A 20267-nucleotide genomic window follows, 5' to 3' on the forward strand; every position below is an offset into this window, starting at 1 on the left:
GGTTTCCATTTCCACTGTTTACAATTGTGTACATATTGACCATCAACATCCTGTGCTAATAACAGTTATTACAATCACATATTTACACATGCTTTGAGATTATGTTAACACTTGTCAGCAGGGGAAATTTATGGTTTACCAAGTAGGTAGGCAAAACCTGTTTAAAGTTGACCTAGACAATACTGGATAATAACCAGCTTTTTGCATACCAGTTCACATCACTAGTTCTAATTTCCCAAATCCATTACTGCTGCATCACTGCTGCCAGTTATCCATCTCCCTAAATTTCTATCACTGTGGCCACTTCTTGGTCGCTGCCTTTAATTTTCACCCCTTTAACCCTAGATTGTTGAAGGCTGCACCCTTTCTAAAAAGCTTGGCTGTTTTGTTAAGGATACACTTTTACTCCAATAGAATGAATACTGGCAGACATAGCCTGATACTCTAGTTGAACACATTTGGATTATCAAGTTGTACAAACATAATTGCTACTGCTTAGACCACGACACTATTAACTTGTGCCATTATGGACTCTTGCTTTCACTGAATAACCGATTTATCGATCAACGATTCCCAAACTCCAATAACTGGTTATGAATATTAAATAACCAGTAATTGCCTTCCAGTTATTTCACTTAAATATGCACTAAAATTTGAGTAGCTTTTGAGTGCTAAACATACCAATGACTGTAATTCAGTGACTGGGTCTTGGTATAATACATTTTGTTATGTATTAATAGTTACCCACTTAAGTCAATAAGAATTAATTTTAATGTCAATCACACAAGTACGTGTGCTCCATAAAGAAATATTTACTGTTTTAAAACCATGTCTAAATAGTTTAATTGTTCAATTATTGGTGACCAATATACTGGTGATCAAAATTTTGTAGGTGCACAGCTCTACTATTAACATGTTAAAATTACCATGATTTTAGTATAGAGTTCATACAAATTAATATATAAGTACAATTCATCTTACTCCAAGCTGGTCCTCACTGCAGATCATATAACTCTCATCATCACCTGTAATGTACAGTATGGTTCATAACATTACGTCAAGAGTAAATACCAGCTGTACACATCATTTATCCTTGATTATGTATAAGTCAAATTATTTACTAGGGGATTGACTGTAAACTAAACAGTTACACAATAGTAATAATAACTAGAGACTGTACTACACAGATATTAACAGCATGGTGGGGAAAACTAAGGTACAGAAATGTAGCATTCTATACGTATGCATGTCTGGATCACGTAGTTACTGTATCTGATTGGTTTAATTGGGATATGAAAAAGACAGGGGTGTGGCAAATTATCCAATAACAATGAAGTTAGTTCAAACATTCAATTCTGTTGGGCATGCTTCATAGCAAGAGTACATTTAAAAAAAAAAAGAGTGTCCTACTGGAATAGACTCCCAAAACGTACTGAGTCGAGTGATGATGCAACATGCCGTATATTTACCCAACATGTAAATGCTTTGATCTACGTACAACATGAAGGGCACAACTCAAGAGACACAGTATATTTCAGTAGAAGTCACTGATGTGCAGTCCCATTGACACCATTCAACAAGCCTTTCACTTGATAAGAGTAAAAATAAAACAAGAAGTTTACTGATAACTTGACTCAGTGCGTTTGTAAGGGCTATATTGAGAGTTGTACACTCTCTCTATTTTTTTGTTATTATGTACTCTTGTTCATAGATTTTCTTCCTGTTTAATTGTAGTTTGATATCTTCATAATAGTTGGCTACTTTTGAAGTCCTTACTTGTAACTCTATGCTAATTTTTATTTGGTTTAGTGCTATGTATCGGCTGCAGGGTTTAACATTGCAAGGGATAGTCATTACCAATAGCCCTGTAGAACCATCTGCAACCGGGATGAAATCAAGCAACCAAGAGTTAAATTTGCACTGAATCAAGCGATCAAGGTGTGCTAAAAAGTAGTGATTAATCTAGCTTGAAAACAAAACGAGAGTTTGCGAAAATATGTATTGATTATCAAGCAATAAAGATCCATTTTCGGCGAAATCAAGCAAACAAGGTATATTTTCGGTAAGCAAACAAGGTATATTTTCGGCAATCAAAAACTTTGATCTCGGTCACAGATGGTTCTACAAGACTAATGGTAGTGGCTACCCCTTGCATTGATAAGTGCATTCCTGGTATTTGACCTGCAGCATCAGTACCGTATAACGGGAAATTTTCGAGGGATGAAGCTTTCGTGAAACTGTGTAAAATATGATTTTCACGTTTTTAATTCACGAAAGTCTAGACAACAGTTAATAGCTATGTGTACAAACTTAAAATGTTTCACGATTATATTTTCATGAAGCTATCATTAGTTGTGAATTTTGTGACAGTTTTGTCCCTCGAAATTTCTGGCTATACTGTACGAGGGTTCTTCACTCTAAATCTCATAGACAAAATTTCAACTCTGAGCATGCATATTTCCACATTTCTACACATTTCAAAATAAAATTTCGCCTTTCCAAATACGTTTCCGTACATTTCTGGCTGGCATTTCTGACCTTTTGACTCCTATCAAAGCGGCGAACAAAGTGATTTTGTTGGTAAAGGACTAGGGTTAAATGGTTTGCCAGCAGAAATACCTCATATAGTTAACTCCACAAACAGTACCCAGTGTGCTCGGCAGGTTGTAACGGGTGTGTGGTTTCGAACTACGTCATGCTGTGGTATACTGTGACAAGCCTGCTGACACATGAACTAAACTAATTCACCTTAGAAAGGATTCACCAGAGTACAATTACGTGCCTAACTAGTTTGAGAGATTCATAGCTCAGCTATTACATAGATAGAACTGTCATTTGAAGTTGGAATTTTTCTGATAAAATTTCCACATTTCTGAAATAAATTTCTACATTTCCAGCCACCATCGATGATATTTCTAGAAATGAAGGACCCCTCGATACAGTATTCTTCCTGAATTGTTGACTTGGTCACAAAGTCAGAGATTGACATACAGTGAGAAACTCAGTGCATCACCCCCTTGCAGTAGCAGTTGTCCTTATTGCCACATGTACAGCAAAATGGCGGGAACAATATATAGCACGGGTGAGACGAGTATTTGGACTGAGAATATGCAGAAATGAGCAGGTTGACAAACCTGGTGTTTATAAATCTATGGACAAACTACCTTCATTGTACCAATCATAAGCCATGCACTCACCTCATTTCATTGCGTATCAACACTGCAAGTAGTACACTATGGCTAAAAACACTGGTCTTTGAAGTGGTGCTCATTCACCCTCGCATTTGCTTGATCCGAGACTTGATCGTACGAAAATATTCGAATCGCTTTAGTTACGTCATTTACAACGAGATTTACAAAGGGCAAAAAGCGGATGCCCTTAGAGAGTGGTCCGAGGAGTGGTCACAGCAGAATCAGCGAACCATGATCCTCAGGTCGCTTTCTTCATGGTGGAAGGGAAGGAGAGAAGACCTCCCACTGAGGTAGATTATTGTGGGCCGTGACACTATTAAAGTAGGCTGGCAGGAGTGTGGGGATAGGCTTGATCTGTCCGTTTACAGCTCTGACCAACTAGACTAGCATGTGTAACAGGTCCCACGTCCCAGGTTAATAAATCAATATGGCTTCATAACCCTAATTGACTACATTGTGTGTTTGTATTGTAATGAACTGATGGGGTATAGTCGTACAATAATACACCTATCAATGTAATGCCCGACTACCACTAATACGGGGTGAGGGATTTACCCCACATAGTGGGGATTTGTCTTCACTAAAGAAACTCACTCCGACAGCAAAGGTGTGTGCTTTCAGTTTAGGAAGGAGTGTCTCGGGTGCTAGCTATTACGTTCATACTAGAATTCACTCAAACGAACTCATTACTGGACCACGCCACATGACCGTACAAATCCCCTCCTAGTCCCAGTATTCCCGGGGTTTGCAGGTCGAGACTTGGTAGGCGTTTGCATCGCCAGTATTTCCCCACTAGGTGGGGAATTGTAATTTTCAGTAATGCAAATCCCCACCTTCCCCCACCTCAGCCTGTATTAGTGGTAGTTGGGGATTACATTGATAGGTGCATAAGACAGTACCGTATATTAGATCATGCAGATTTGAAATTGGCCAGAAACCAGCCTCACAATACCTTCATGGTGCCTTGGTAGTATTGGTTATGATTTAGGACGAGACCATGTGAATGTGTAATAATGTTGCACAAGTACTGAAAATATTTCACTTCAGCTGAATGGACCCTGTACAAAACGTAGAGGAACATCAAGCTCAATACAAATTTTTAAACCAGGCGCGTACCCACAGCTGGCCGTGTGGGCGCACGCCTGGTTTACTGAAATTGTTTTCGTGTGTGTGTGTGTGCCTGTGTGTGTACCTACCTATCTACCTACCTATGTTTGTCCATACGCACCCACGTGAGCAAAATCGTTAAATGGAAAAGCAGCTTTTATGTAAGAAGTGAAAGTTAAATTAAGTCTGTAGTAAATTTCCGCACGGTAAACTTTGCTCTGAGGTGGTTTCTTTTCGGCAGTCTGAAATACGGGTGTGGTGACTCTCCTCCAACTTCCTGAATTACCTTCCCTTTGGGTTTTACAAGTGTTTAACAACTGAAAAACAACTGTGCAGACCTCGTAGACTACCAGGAATAGCCTGTCTATAAAAGCAATCCAGTGGTAGATCTCGTATTGGCTGGGGTGATTGATCACTCAGCATGGCGAGGCTGTCAGCCTTCACCAGCGTGGGTGATTAGTCGTACTGGTGTGAGCCCCACAGGCTATTAGCCTGCACTAAGACACGTGGGCAACTGTGCTTTATTGCCCACAAAAAGAGTGCTTTATTGCACCGCAAAGAGTGCTTTATTCGTTCCTCACAAAGAGTGCTTTATTGCACCACAAAGAGTGCTTTATTGAACGAATAAAGCACTCTTTGCGGTGCAATAAAGCACTCTTTGTGGTCATGAAGCACTGCTGGCCGGCTGAGAGTGTACTTTATGAAATTTAAAGTACACTTTTTCCTTTGATCTCGCCCACGCAAAGTTCTATAATTGTGTATATAGTGTTAGGCTGCTCCAAATAAATTCTCTGTTTCCTGTCCAACGCCCACATCTCTTTACTGTCAGCATTGTATGTTCCATTATTCCGTATTCTTCCATTATATAATGTACATGCTCAGGCTCAGTAAAAACCGAGTTTGAAATTTGTCAGCTCACATGTCAGTGTGCTATCAAGTCAGCACAAATTCACCTTTGTGCTGTTCTTGCAACTATAAATGATCAAGGTGCAAGCTTAAGTATGCTTTCATGCAGCTTGCTATGGTTGTGCATGGATTGAAGAGCTGCTAATCTCGTAATGAAATAATGAATATAGACCACCTGCTCCCATGCAGATATGCCTGGGTAGTGGACAGGAAACAGAAAATTTGTTTGGAGTGGCCTAAGTTGTGCACTTTTTGCATCACCACTCCTAGCGTCGCTGTATAATGATGTAATTCACACTTGGTACATGTGATTAGTGTCACCAGTGCTACAAAGTGATAGTTCAATCCACGGGAAGTTTTGCTGCTTTACTAGTCTTGTTATGGAGCAGTTTTAATTAATCAGTGTCTTGCACAGACACATTAAACTAAATCCTGCAATTTCTAGTGATGAGACAGTTAAGTGTTCAGTGATTGGTCAAAGTTGGTACAGTACCAGTTATAACAATTAATCCACAAATCCTTGTACTGATAATGGCACTTGCTTTGTGACATAGCAGAGCACCTTAAGTCATGCATGTTATTTTAAGTAAGCAGCATAAGGGACCATAAATCATATAGCATGTTAAGTCGCACGGTTTCACCTCTATATGTTACACACTATCAAACTGTAAATTCATGGATGCTGGCTGCCATCTTCTGTCCCTACATGATGGACAGTAAACTACACAAAGCATGACGTCCTGTGATGGTAAACAGTACAGGACAGTTCCTCTTTATCGCATACTCCACTAGCTGTGGGTGGGAGATGGTGTGTGTGTGATTGTTGTGTGTAAAATGATTATAGGAAATTCATTTCCACAAGTACAAGGAAATGTAAAGTTCAATTTTATAAAATGTATTGTCCCAAGAAACATGTCATCTTTTTGTAAAACTGTAAAACTAGGTATACCGAGCTACAGTAACTGATCACATGTCAGTGTTAATAGTGAGTAGTACAATATATCTTTCCAGTAATGTAAAGGGTAATTACCACATTGTGATTGTATGATTGAATTAACTACTACACTGTACATTGTTAGTGTTTTGTTATGTTCTTTCAATGAGTATTGTACAATTCAGTACATATTGTCTGATGAAGTGTTACATGTATCACTTGACGCTATAATAGTAGGTGTCCTGTATTTGTTATTAAAACAAAACCTACTGAAATAAAATTATTGTGTTTGAATGATCATAACGGGATCATATGATCCAATTGTTTGTTTACATGTTTACTCATTTAGTGTATCTGTGAAGCCATGTAGTGTTGTGTCTCCCACAGTTAGGCCTCACACCTCTACACTTTGCTGCGCAATCCTGTAGTGAGGATGTAGTGAAGATGATGATAGAAGAAAGAGGAGCTGATATTCATGCTGTGGATGAAGTAAGACCGGACATTATTCAATGTCCTGTGAATAGCCTCAAATTGCTTAAATGCAGAATGCATGCACTGATTAAATAAACTTCTCTCTCACATCAACACAAATTTCTCTCGACATGGGCCACTGTTGCAAAATTAAAATATGGTGTACTGTATGTACAGTCCATCATTTCTAAGACTGCTCAAGGTCATCTTATTGTGTTATAAGCTAAACCTTGCATTTCACCATTGTCCAAACATGGATGATAACCGTAATGACAGGCTCACATTCTTGGCACTTTAGAATTCATATCAATGAATGCAACAAGCCAGGTTTACTTGTGTTATAGTTAACAGTATAGCGCAGTGTCCATTCAGTCTGGTGTTCATCATTGTTTCCAGACTCTTATTAGAAAATATTTAACAAATTGCAATTGAAATTAATTGAAATGCGAGATCAGTGTAGTATGGTGGATGGATAATAGAAGCCTTAGTGATAGAGAGAAAACCACTGTCTGTATTTAAGTGGTTTCTATTTACACAGATAATCTTAAGTTAATACCAGTACCTGGAAGCCACACGCGGTTCAGTTATGGAAGGCGTGTAATGAATGCTAGAACACGTTGATAAGATCGTTTTACAGTAAAAGGAAAATTTCCAGTTTGAAATAGGGGGGTCAACCGACCCTCCTCGACCTTCCCTGGGTATGCACCTGCAAGGGACAAAGACTCACAAATGAAACGGTTGCCATTCCCATTAGCTATTTGGCAAGAAGCTTTCTACTTGCGCTAATTAAGCAATGTTGAATTTGAGTGGTAGCTTTTTTCTTTTAGAGACTCTACAAGCTTAGTCTGGCAGCACCCACTCCTTCACATAAAGAGGAAGGGTCTGGTCACTCTAGCATTCAAAATTTGTAGCTTGTTACCGAAAACAGGTAACACCAATCAGATTGCATTGTTGGTAATTGCTAAATATTTGTTTTGGAGTTACCATATATATTAGGGGTGAAACGAATATTAAATTTTAGGTATTCGAATATTCTTCAAATTAACGAACGAATTAACAAATTATTCTTTAAGAATTTTCTGTATAATTAGGTGCTCGAAAGGGACAAAATCACTTTGATTACTACTAAAACTTTAAATGTTAAAAAAGAAAAGTCCTTTACATGTATTATTAAGATGAAAAATTATATTTTAAAATGACAGACAGTTTTCAGTTGTCAAAATGTTTTCAAGGTTAAATGTGTACATTATCCGATTAACGAATATTTAACGAATACGAATATTTCTTAACGAACGAATAACGAATATTCGTACTATTCGTTTCAGCCTTAATATATATATATATATATTGTGGAGTTATGTAATGCGTAAAAGAGTTTCTCACAAAGTTTTGTGAAGATGAAATATGATTGAGGCTGCTTGTAGTCACAAATAGGATGTTCTTTAAAAGAACAAAAGATGGAGGTAGTGAAAAGGCCTTGTAGTTAGAATTGATGTACTCCTAAAGCTACCTAATCAATATGGAAAGAATCTTGGTTATGTTAGCAGCCTGTTAGATGTTCCATTCTTGCTGTGACATCATTGTTTAATTACATTCCATTGTTACAACTCCGTAATGCTAGAGTGACCCCTTATGTGAAGGGGCGGGTGCTGCCAGACTAGTACAAGCTATTGTAAGCATTGTTTGGTTCTTGTGATATCGAGAACAATGTTTGTGAGACAATGAACCTCGCAACAATCAATTGGGAACTCTTGGAAAAGTCCATGCACGCTACCTTGTACGATACATCGATACCCATGCATGGAGTGTTCACAATGTCTTCTTTCTTATTTCTCTCCTTACTGAAATATTTGTAGCACTGATTTCTTACTCAATTTGCTCATGTGATTGTTAAAAATAATTTTTCTTACTCAATTTGCTCATGTGATTGCTAAAAATAATTTTTCTTACTCAATTTGCTCATGTGATTGCTAAAAATAATTGGCAGAAAAAAACTTCGACGATTGTAATACTATTCGCCAGAGTTTCTTACTGCCAAAGTTTTTTACTATGCGGTAGTTCTTTTCACAAATGTTGCTGTACTCAAGAGGGTTTGGGACAATAAGTTGGGCACCGCTAGAGTTTAAAATGGACTCCATGCTTAATTATAGAACTCCAATGTATTTGTAACAACATCATTTGGTACACATGAGCATGTATCTCTAAATACATAGTTACATACATCTATCAGTACCTGCTACTTTTTTCATCGTGATGCTGATCTGATACTGATATACAAAAAAACGCAACTGATATATGTTTTTCCGATAACCGGTCCAATTATCGGTGCAACACTAATTATTACATTCAAATTTCTAATAGATCAAGGCTTAAATGTGTAGTATCATGTACCACAGTGAGCTATGGTTTTGAACAATGCCCAGTTTTTGTGTATTATGTACAGTACATCTGAACCTCAGCTTACTAAACACTGTTCTGAAACTGCAAAAATGACTGTTCTAATAGAGTGTTTAAGCTATCTATTACCTGTGTGTTCCATTAGAGGAATTGAACAATACTTTAAATAAATTTAATAGGCTTAAATTTATCAAAATTCACTTATATAAACTAATCCACATATCTAAACTAATCCACATATCTGAACGCTTTGTCTGGAGTGAAGATGTATGGATAACTGAGGATCCACTGTATTCCATTGTGCTCATAAGATTACTGTACTATTCCTAGGTATACATGACTGTTGTATTAGGATATTTCATATCAGCTATAATTGTTTTATTAGAGTATCTCATTCTCAAAGTATCAAGATGCTTTACATTACTGTACAACAATATTGTACCTTATGTGACTATTCTGTAGTGTTATAATTTTTGTTGCTATAAGTGTACTGTTGCTGTTCTCCAGTGTCTAATTATATCTAACATTCATGTTCACTATTTTTATATACTTTTACTAACCTATAATGCCTCAAAATTAAATGGCTGATTGGTACATATGTATACCATGAGAAATAAGGGCTATAGCACTACACTTGAAGATAGCATGCTTGGGACAACCTGTGCAGATAAATATGAGTATGAGTATGATGACACCAAGTTGGTTCAACTGCTTCTTTTTGGGGATCAGTTGACAGTTGCTCATGTTTGAAGCGCTATGTTACTGCGAGATACCCATTTACTAGTTGAAGACAAGTTAACAGGATTTGTACCAACTTGTGCAGATTGGCATGCAAGAATTTGTCTTGTGGAGGTAACATACTGTTCAAAGCACTGTACATTACATGTTTTCATGTAGATCATCTGGAAAATGTTTTACTCCAAGACAACAGTTAATGGCAAAAGTACACTTTACAGCTCAAGCATCTTGTGCACTACACGGCAGTGGGGTCTGGTCCAAAGCACAAAACAAAAGCTTCAGAAGATTTTTTGCTAGTTGTGATGCATGCACTTAATTGTTGCTGCTGCAAAAAGTATACCTCAGACTGACAACTGCTGTCTAGCCTGTGCCAAGGCAATTGTCGAAAAGTTTGTGAAGATTGAAGTACGACAAACAGTATCTGTAGACGAGGATGGGGAAGTACAACTAACAGTATCTGTAAATGAGAATGAGACTTCTAGTGATTTGGTTTATAACTATGCCACTGACTTGTTGACATTTTCTTTAATATGACATGGCTTTCATGATTCTATTAAAAAAGGTGACGGGAACCGCATCACGAAATATTGGAAATTCCTATTGCCAATATTCAACAGACAGGCCACTACAACTATTCTAAGGACTACTTGCTCAAACAAAATTTTTATCACAAAGAAAAACTAGTGAACTGATGTGGAGTTGAACTGTGAACACACGCAGTAGACAAGGATGCAAGTTCATGCAACATTCCAGTAGATTTACGTACATATGGAACATCTTAAATCGCAGGTTGAAGTCTATGATGGGGAATTTGCATTCTAATGCAGAACCCAGTGCCATTATTCGTGTTGCCAAATCACTTTTTGTTGTTGAGCATGTGTGTCAAGCCTTCCAAGCAGAAGCTGGGGCTACACCCAATAAAGGACACAGTTCAGCACCATCATTTGAAAAAGCCTTTGAAAAAATTCTCAAGCAAGTACAAGATGAAAAGTTTTTTTCTTTCAAGAAAACCACTGCCTGAGTGGCTATAAAAGCAATCCATTCCTTAAAAATTTTAAATGGGAAAACATTACTGATTAGGTAAAACAGAAGTTGATTAATTTAGACGTGTATTAATGGAAAATTGTTATTATTATTATATGTTGACAGAAAATAGTTTAAACACAGTCTGAACAATCACACAAGATGCTGCATATATCACAACATCGACAATATTTTAAAGCCACTGTATCTTCACAAAACATGAAAGTAGACAGGAGCAACTGACGACGACATAAACTTGCATTAACTAAATACTCCTTCATTGCCTTTGTGTTATTTTTTCCAACATTGAAGGAATATAAAATAGCTTCTGATGGTGCACCATTTCTCCCTGCCCTTCCAGTTTCTTGTAGAAGCTCTTCTAATGTGCAAGGTGCACCCCAATTAATTATTCTGGTGATATCACCACAATCCACACCCAAGCCAAATGCGCTTGTAGCTATTACCAGCCTAAGTGTAGAATTGTTCTTGCAAAATTCTTCTAGTATTTTTTCCCTCATTCTAGAAGTTGTGGCTGCTGTAAACAAGTTTATCAAACGGAATTCTACCAAGTTAGGCAGACCTGGTGGCTCTGTAATGTTGCTTCCAAGAGTCTTCTTTAAATTGCTATAAATAACTGCACAATTCAACAAGGTTCTACAAAAGAGAGACTGTCTTTGATGTGCTTGTATGACTGGTCAGAAGCTCCTTGCTAAGCAGTGCACAAAGTTCTGTCTGCTTAATGTGTGGTTTGACAATGTATTTAATATTTCTCTGTCCCACATTGGCTCCTATCATAGCAGGTTCTTTCATTGACAGTCTTTCTACTACACAATCTACAGTTTGTTTAGTTGCTGTAGTAGTCAAGGCTAGAATGTTTACAGACTTTGGTAGGATGCTACGTAGTGTCCCAATTTCTGAAAAAGACTTCCTGAATGAATCTCCCCTATAGAAAGCAACCTAGCATGCATAAACCATATGATACTCAATTAAGTTACGTACCACATCTTCACACAGTAAAATTATCTTGATAAGCATCTTTCTGAAACATGGCTTTAAATTTCTTGTTGCCGATGATGCATTCAGGGCTGATATATACCAACTGAATTTAGCCCTGAAGGACTGCTGCTATAGCTGCTTCGTTATCTTGGGCACCTCCAACAAACTCAGTTATTATACCTAAGTCGGTAAACTTCTTTTGGTCCAGCATTAAAGCAGTAAGCGGAGTTACAACGACTACCATGCTCACATTTTTATCCATGAAGATTAAAATTATTTACATTGCATTCATCACTTCATAATTCATAGTATAAACTAACCATGAATATAATTAAAAACCCTGTTTTGTGACATCAAAATGGCCACCGAAATGTCACTGCAGATGCAGGATGACATGACGCGGCCATTTTGTATTTGCCACGTTACGAAATGTCATTGCAGATACAGTATCACTCATTGTACCTCTGAGAGAACAACTGTGATGACATTAAAATGTACTGAAATTAGTTTGTCCCAAAATATATATGCATCCTAAGAAGTGTCAATTTGGTTGGTGGTAGTGAATGAGCTGAGAAGAATTAACACATGATGTATACTAGATGATGTTATGCTTACTTACAACCAGTTGCCTAAATATTTGGTTAAAAAAGGAAAATACCTGAGTCCAGTCCATAAGTTCAGTCCAGTGATTGTATGCAACAACTGAGCGAGTGTGGGGTGTAACTAGGGAAACATCCACCAGTAGGCTGCCATCAACATTTTGCTGTGGTGCACAGTGATATTATGTTTTTGCACATACTTCTCTTACTTATCACCACTGAATAGGCATATCCTGGGACCATAGGGTAAAAAAAAAGATACCTTGCTCACTACTGTTGTAATGAAAAATTATATTTCTATGCCTTTATGTGTTAAATACTGTAACACGTGAAAGTTAAATTTTTTATGTACATTGTATCTTGTTTTACAGCGACTGTGGGAGCTTATCCCAAATAGCCATCAACAGGGCAAGGTAAGAAAAGAATATAATAAATTGGTCAAGTGTGGAGTTGTGTTATATTTAATAGCTTACCCTCAGCAACAGACTGCACCGTATCCGACAAATACCTCTCTACCTGGCTCAAACTCACCACAACTAGGAGGTGCTTATCCACTACCGCAAGGGGATGCTTATCCTCCACCTCAAGGGGTTGCTTATCCACCACCACCACCTGGTGCTCAAGGTGGTTACCAACAGGTGGGTGCTTATCCTGCACCTCCTCCGGGATACTCACAGTCAGGTATAACATGTAGTGATACTAGTGTGTGATGAATGTGAATAAATAATGGACAACTTGTTTGACTATTGTAGTGGTCGCAGTTGTGATCCTCTTTATTTGTTATAGTGGCCTAGGTCCCAATCATACTGTAGCTAACAGCCCGTTTACACTAGCCACCTAGTTTGAACTATCTCGAATCAGAGCGATTTCCAAGTTAGTGTGAATGCATACCGTATTGGACCGAACCGTATCGAACCGCTCTGGAGTGGACCTGCTAGGGTTGGGGGTCTGGTTCGATCTAGGTTGCTCCACTTATCCAGTATAAACAGATGTGACCCTGCAGTTCGATTTGGCTCTAATAAATGGAATATATATGGAGAACTACAGCTAAAATGGTGACTGTAATGATAAAATAAAGCAACAGCAAAGTTTTTAGGTGACAATACTGAAGGACAGCCTCAAGAACAACACAAGCACTCAAAAACAAACAGGCTGGTACATGTGTGATTGAATAATTAACTAACTCCACAGAATTGAGAGGTTGTTGCCAACGCTTAAGACTTTATCATGGCTACTAACCTGGCGCAAAAAGAGCACAAATCCTTTAACTCCATCATCAATCTCTACTTTGATGAAACTTATCATTGTGGGTTTTAGTTATTTTTTTTGCTGATTGGAGTGGGTTTGGCCTTTGTTGTATAAACGGTACTCAAAAATTGATCTGGATTGCACTGAATTGATCTCATTCAGAGCGATCTGTAGTATAAACAGGCTGTAAGGTATACTTTATGAACCTCATTAAAATAAGACCACCCCATTATAAGTGATTATGTCAAGTAGGTCCCAAACATAGTGGCTATGGTGTGCTTCATGATTTCAATTTTGAATCCATCTTAATAGATAACTGCATCAATTATTTGGCATGTTTCTTGTACAGATTATCACATAGTAGGAAAGGGAAGTGTGTTGACTTCTTGTTATTATTTTTCCTCTGTACAGTAGCACCACCTCAGCCACCACCTCAACCACCACCTCAGCCACCACCTCAGCCACAAACTCAGACAGCTGTTCATGGCCAGTTTGATTCCGGTGCTAGATTTACTCCTGGAAGGCCAGTCAATGTTCCTGTGAGTGAAATTAATGGAACAAGTACCCTGTATGATATTTGAGAGACAACCCATTGTATTTTTACACATGTTAAAGGGAATTAGGGTTATTATGCTTCAGATCTCTGGTGGCCCAACCACATTGCTATGTCTCACCTCCTAAATTTGGTCATCATTATTCACTTCATGCAAGTTTTCACCCTGTTTAAAGACTGTTAATAAACTAGCTTGCTTACATAGATAGATGGGTTGAAGACCCACCTCATTGTCAAGAGAAGGAGCTTTAGCCTTTCACTTTGGATATTGCTTTACAATCCAATAGAGCATTCAGCTCTTACTCTAACAAAACAGTCAAGTACCTGTATGATTGTAATGAATAATGACCTGCCTGCCTGCATTGGTCAATAACATAGCCCAGTGACTGTAATGTAGCCATCTGTGGAGTAGTCCAGTTCCTCTGTATACAAGTACACAAAAACATTGCAACTAGAGTAGGGACCATAGCACATCGATAAAATGTACTGAAACAAACTGGAGTAGTACATGATATTAAATCACAGTAAAGTGTGATATCCCTACTGTGCTCAAGATACCATTAAAAAAGCACAATAGGGACATAACACTTCTTATTGCTTTACTGTGATTTAGTATTATGCACTATTCCAGCTTGTTTCAGTACTTTTATTGATGTCTCTACTCTAGTTTAAAATTCCAATTTTTTGTGTACTTGTTTGTTTGTAAAATAAAATTATGACTGGTGAACTCACGCTTACTGTAGCAAAAAAAAAAAGGTGTTGTGCACCCCAGCTACCAATTATCATCTGAAAAGTGAAGTATCCATTACGCTTCGTTGTCAGCTATGTTCTTCAACTCGTTACACAGCATTACAAATCAAGAACTGTTTGAAAAGCACCTCTGCAATCAAAGTAACTATTAGTGATGCACTGATACCTATACTAGTATTGGTATTGGCCCTATTTTGGCGGTATCGGACTTGTATCGGTAAAGCTATAAATGCCCGATACCAACCGATACTTTAAAAGTGATGTCATTTAATTACTTATCAAGATGGCAGCATACATAGCGCAATGAACAGAGTTGAGCAAAAGCTGATACCGTATAACGGGTTATTTTCCCGAGGTGTAAATTTTCCCGATTGATGAACTTTTAACTACAGCAGAAATTTTCCCGATTTAAAAATTCACGGTCACAACAAGCGACTGAAAGTCTCACGTGATCTGCTGTTGCACCTGTTACTGAACGCGGAGTGAACGCCGAAATGAGTGCTGTTATTATAGAATCTGCTGTACAAGGTCACCATGTATACCAAAGTGTATGGACGCCGGTAATAGGCGAGGTGCTTGTTTGTTAACAAGAGCGTCACAATATCCATGATTCGTTTGCGGTTGCTGTGCACAAGGGATCCACCATCGTTGGGCACGTTCCTCGGCGTATCTCTGCCATGTGCTATACTTTTCTAGGAGATAGTGGGTGCTCTATTACGTGTAAGGTTACGGGGCATAGGAGGTATTCTCGTGATTTACCACAAGGTGGCATGGAAGTGCCTTGTCATCTAATTTTTCATGGAGAAGAAATAGACATACAAAAGATCAGAAGCCTAATTGCTGTATTGAACACTGCACAATTAATCGCTAGCATCAAGATTGTGGATGGATACTCTGAGGAAGAGATTGCAGAGATAACAAAAGGTGTCATCAATGAAAATCCTGTCAAGGTTGAAAATTCAGAAACTTACAGCAGCAAAAACTCTGGTGATGCCTTAGATATTAATGATCCTCAGGCTAGTCCAATCAAGATTGGAGACCCAGAAAACTACAGCAGCAACAAATCTGGTGGTAATGATACCAACTCAATCACAGGGTGTGTACGTGCTACAGACCAACCTCAAACCTCGGTAGAAAGCATTCGTTTCCCTAATACTACAATGTCACCATTTGAGTTAGTGCAAGAAGTACTAAGATCACCTGAATCCTCAGAAGAATCTGTGATTGTTGTGGACAGGGATAGTACGACATCTTACGTACATGGAGCTGCGTGTAAGTCAAAAGATGTTTCAGTATCTAAATTTTATGGTGTGAAAACTAATGCAAAGGAAGATTACCTTGATTCAGATATAAGGCGTAAGAAGTCATGTGATGTGCAATGGGTAAAATTAGGCAAATCATGTCTTTCTAAATTTGATAGGGAAGAAATTGACAGTGGTAGCAGGTTAAATGATCGACACATAAATCATGCACAAGCCATGATCAAATCCCAGTTTTCCCTTGAAGGGTTACAGTGTACCCTATTCCAAAATTCTCGACAGCCTCCACGAAATGATGTACAAATTATCCATTCCCGAGGTAATCATTGGATTGTGGTCAGTTCTTTGCTCTCAGAAAGAGGACACGTTAATGTTTACGATTCACTGTACGATTCTGTTGATGAGGACACCCTAAAATCCATAAAATTTTTGTTTAAAGATGATTCGATCAAAGTAAAGATGAGTGAAGTACAAAAACAATGTGGAGGTAATGACTGTGGCCTATTTGCGATTGCCAATGCTGTGCAGCTAGCAAAGAGATGTGATCCGACACTGGTAAAATATCATCAGTATCAGATGAGAGCACACCTAATAAACTGTTTTGCAAAGAGTAAAATGACAACTTTTCCTAGCCAGCGCTCCAAAAAGTGACTGTATCTACAAGTGACTAAACCATCTCTGTATACAACTTATATGATTATACTTGTAGTGATTGAAATGGATAAATTTAATGCTGTACAAATAACAATTGAAATGTTCTTGATAATTACATGTACATAATTGTTATATACAATTATACATTGCATGCTAAGCAAAATTTCAGCGAGCATATCTAGTACAATAGTGAATCAAAGAGACAGTTTCTCTAATGCGTCAGTGATTCCAGAAGCTTTGAAACCATTTTTAATGATACTAGGATTACTCTTTAAGTACTTGTGTGCTTCTTTAAGCCACATAGCATTCAAGGGTTTCATAACTGAAAGGCGCAGGTCAACAGGTACTCGCCGGGATTCTTTTAAATCTTTAAATACCATCTGTGAGTACCAATTTCCAAATTGATTCTTCAGGAACTCTTTAAGGCTCTTGTTCACACTGAGGTCCATTGGCTGCAATTTATTTGTACAGTTAGCTGGAATATGTACAACAGAAATATTGTTCTGCTCTAATAATTGGTATGTAGAATCTGTAGTTTGGCTCTTAAAAGCATCAAACAGAACCATTGCAGGAAAACTTTCGGGCAGACCCAACTCTTTCCTTGTCTTGTTTATGTATGGCAGCAAAACCAATTCTATATACTCGAGTGTTTTCTGCTCGTTGGACCAATGATTAGAAGTGCATGTGACATGCCAATCCTGGGGCAACGTGACTTTGGGTAAACAGGCTGCTGTTTTTCCTTGATAAATTAACTGGAAAGGTAGCAAATTTCCAGTAAGTGATCCTCAAACAACAGCAGTAATCTGCCGTTTGTCGTCCAAGGCTAAAAGCTCCACATGCTGTTGACCCTTTTGATCCATAGTCCAAGAAGATCCTGGAACAATGTTTATTCCTGTGTGGTCCCAGTTTAAAATTAAATCATCTGGAATTTCTAGCAGTGTTTTAACCATGACAATATCAGCTAAGAATTGGCATTTGATAGACTCAAAATCACCAACCAGATATTTTGTGGTGGTACTACCCCTTCTTTTCACAAATTTCATACGATACAGTAATGATTTAGCCCAATTTGATGTTATTGTTATAGGACCTTCCTCACCAGTTGACTCGTCAGTTAGCAATCCTGGGTTATACTTTCTTACAATTGCTCTTGCAGCTGCCATCGTTATTTCCGTTGTAATTAGACCACCTCCTTCACGGACACTTCTAATGTAAGACTTGACCTCGGTGTCAAGAGTATCTCCCAGAAGTAATGGCCGACCACGCTTCGCCACAGGTAGCAAAGATATAGATTCCTCCTCCCCAGCTTTTCGTTTCCTTTCCACCTCCTTCTTGTATGTTGTAACCCACCCTCGCACGGAGCTCTCGTCAATAACTTTATCTGTACTGCTGAATTTTCGAGCAGCTCTACAATTGCCGTTCTCGATAGCATAGCTAGCTACTTTTGCCTTGAACTCTGGAGAGTATTTGTTGTAACCGCCCCGTTTTCCGCCAGCAGACTTGAGCTTACTTGGACAACGGCCATTCATGACACGCAGGACTTCTGTATTAGCAGACGCTATAGTAGAGGGAAGCATTTTGCTGCTCTGGGATCAGGCAAATGAGCATCAGACCTCTTCTTGGAGAAAAAATCCAAAATTGATTTAGACATCTTTATATCCCGCCTTCACTGAAAATGATCCCACAATCGGTGTTAACGCAGAATAAATTTTCCTGAGTAGTGAGCCTATTCGGGAAATTCGGGAAAATTTACACCTCGGGAAAATAACCCGTTATACGGTATAAGCCATGAATTCCTTAAAAAAAGCCAGCTACTAGCATTATTAGTACAGTGGAAACTGAAGTAAGCCACGAAATAAGATTCATTGAAGACATAAACTTATCTTTGCGTGTAATTGATAGCCACAAAACCAGCAAACTGCAGTCGATGGGATTAGCAAATGAGTTTAGTAAGCTAAATCACTAACTGTTTCTTGTGAGAAATACCCGTGGGACAAAGTATTGGTATCGGATCGGTATCAGCCATTTCTGGCCTCAAATGTATCGGTATCGGATCGGTAGTGAAAAAGTGGTATCGGTGCATCACTAGTAACCACTAAGATATACGGACGATTTATGTTACGAAGCCAGGGAAGCCATCACGTGCTACCACCATATCGACACCTTTCGCTGTCAGCCAAAGTGAATTATACACAACGGAGGATACTGGTAAGTCCACGAAGAATGTGTTGTACGTTCTGCGGTATGCCAAAAGACACCTCTCGGGCTGAAGCAACCTTGAACAGTGAAAAAATCAAGCCGGTATCCTTAGCCGTTATCGAGTTGTGCTTGTCTGAAGGTATCAGTCAGTCAGGCAGTCAGTCAGTAGAAAATTCCGTTTAATAACTTTAAAAAAATCTGTGGCAACTTGTTGAAAGCATTTCAGGTCGATCAGAAAGCTCAATCCTGATAGACATTGAAGTATAAATACAAATACAGTGCATTTCAAATAAATTAAAGTCTTTGCCTAGCTCAAACTGTGGGCAGAAAAGTCCAATCCTGTGTTGATGGTATCGTTGCCATTACTGATGCAGCATTGCCACGTTGAACATCAATAGCAACCTTCTGAATAAAAATTGGGTGGCCCTATTATCTCCAGACTGCTCCATTACCCAGAAACCTATCCACTGCACTAATGAACTTGCACATGATCCCCAAACACCCAGGATCTCTTGTTTGGGCTTAGTTTACCTAACCAATACTGCCTCATTGTCGCCAGGGTAAATTTAAGCTGGTTTTTCATGACATTTTTTTGTGGGCCACGCCCACACTTTTGTGGTTCCTACTATACGGTACTATCATATTGTATATGATATTATCAATTTAGTTATTCATTCTACAGGGCCGGAGAAAGCAATTCTACAGGCCAAGGCCAGGGTACATGCTACGAAATGCTGAGCACTTTGTTTTGTGAATGCTAGGGGGTCTGGGGGCATGCTTCATCAGGAAAATTGCATGCTCTGAGATTAAATCTGAGACAATTTTCAGCTGTAAATTCCCTAGCAAATTATTTTACTATAATCTTGTGTGTATTAATAAACTCACTGTGGCGGTATGTTGCTACATCATGTGTTCACATTAACTTCTTACATTATACAGTTGTAACACATGTAAATACAGTATGTTTCCCTTTTGTTATAACTACTATATGCCCGCAGCATGAATCTAACATTTGAAACTGATAGCTATATAACTAATTTTAATATGATGGAAGTCACAACTCAGTGAATAGCTGGCTAAGCACTAAGCTACAGTATATGCTTAATCTTACCCTATCATGCTATGCTGCAGTGCTCCACATGCACAAACAAATATTCATCCAGTTATGTACACTTCCATGCAAAGCTATGTATATTTCGTAGCTATTTGCTAGCTTCATAAAGCTGTTGACTAATAAATCAG

The 20267-nt window shown here is 38.4% G+C and overlaps 1 protein-coding gene across 8 annotated transcripts in view; it reads right to left on the minus strand.

The window, feature by feature from the left end:
- LOC136236553 (UBX domain-containing protein 4-like) overlaps nucleotides 1–20267 on the minus strand; it is a 198568-nt gene that overhangs the window by 14852 nt on the left and 163449 nt on the right. For 6 of the 8 annotated variants that reach the window (XR_010692166.1, XR_010692168.1, XR_010692165.1 and 3 more), the window contains exons 1-2: nucleotides 3198–3327; nucleotides 982–1025 (exon numbers count right to left, since the gene is read on the minus strand). The exons of the other annotated variants lie outside the window; for them this stretch is intronic. The gene's annotated coding sequence lies outside the window, so the exon portion shown is untranslated. Of the gene's footprint in view, nucleotides 1–981; nucleotides 1026–3197; nucleotides 3328–20267 lie in introns of those variants that run through there. 8 annotated transcript variants of the gene reach the window in all.

This window comes from Dysidea avara, chromosome 10 (assembly GCF_963678975.1).
Source record: "Dysidea avara chromosome 10, odDysAvar1.4, whole genome shotgun sequence".
NCBI lineage: Eukaryota > Metazoa > Porifera > Demospongiae > Dictyoceratida > Dysideidae > Dysidea > Dysidea avara.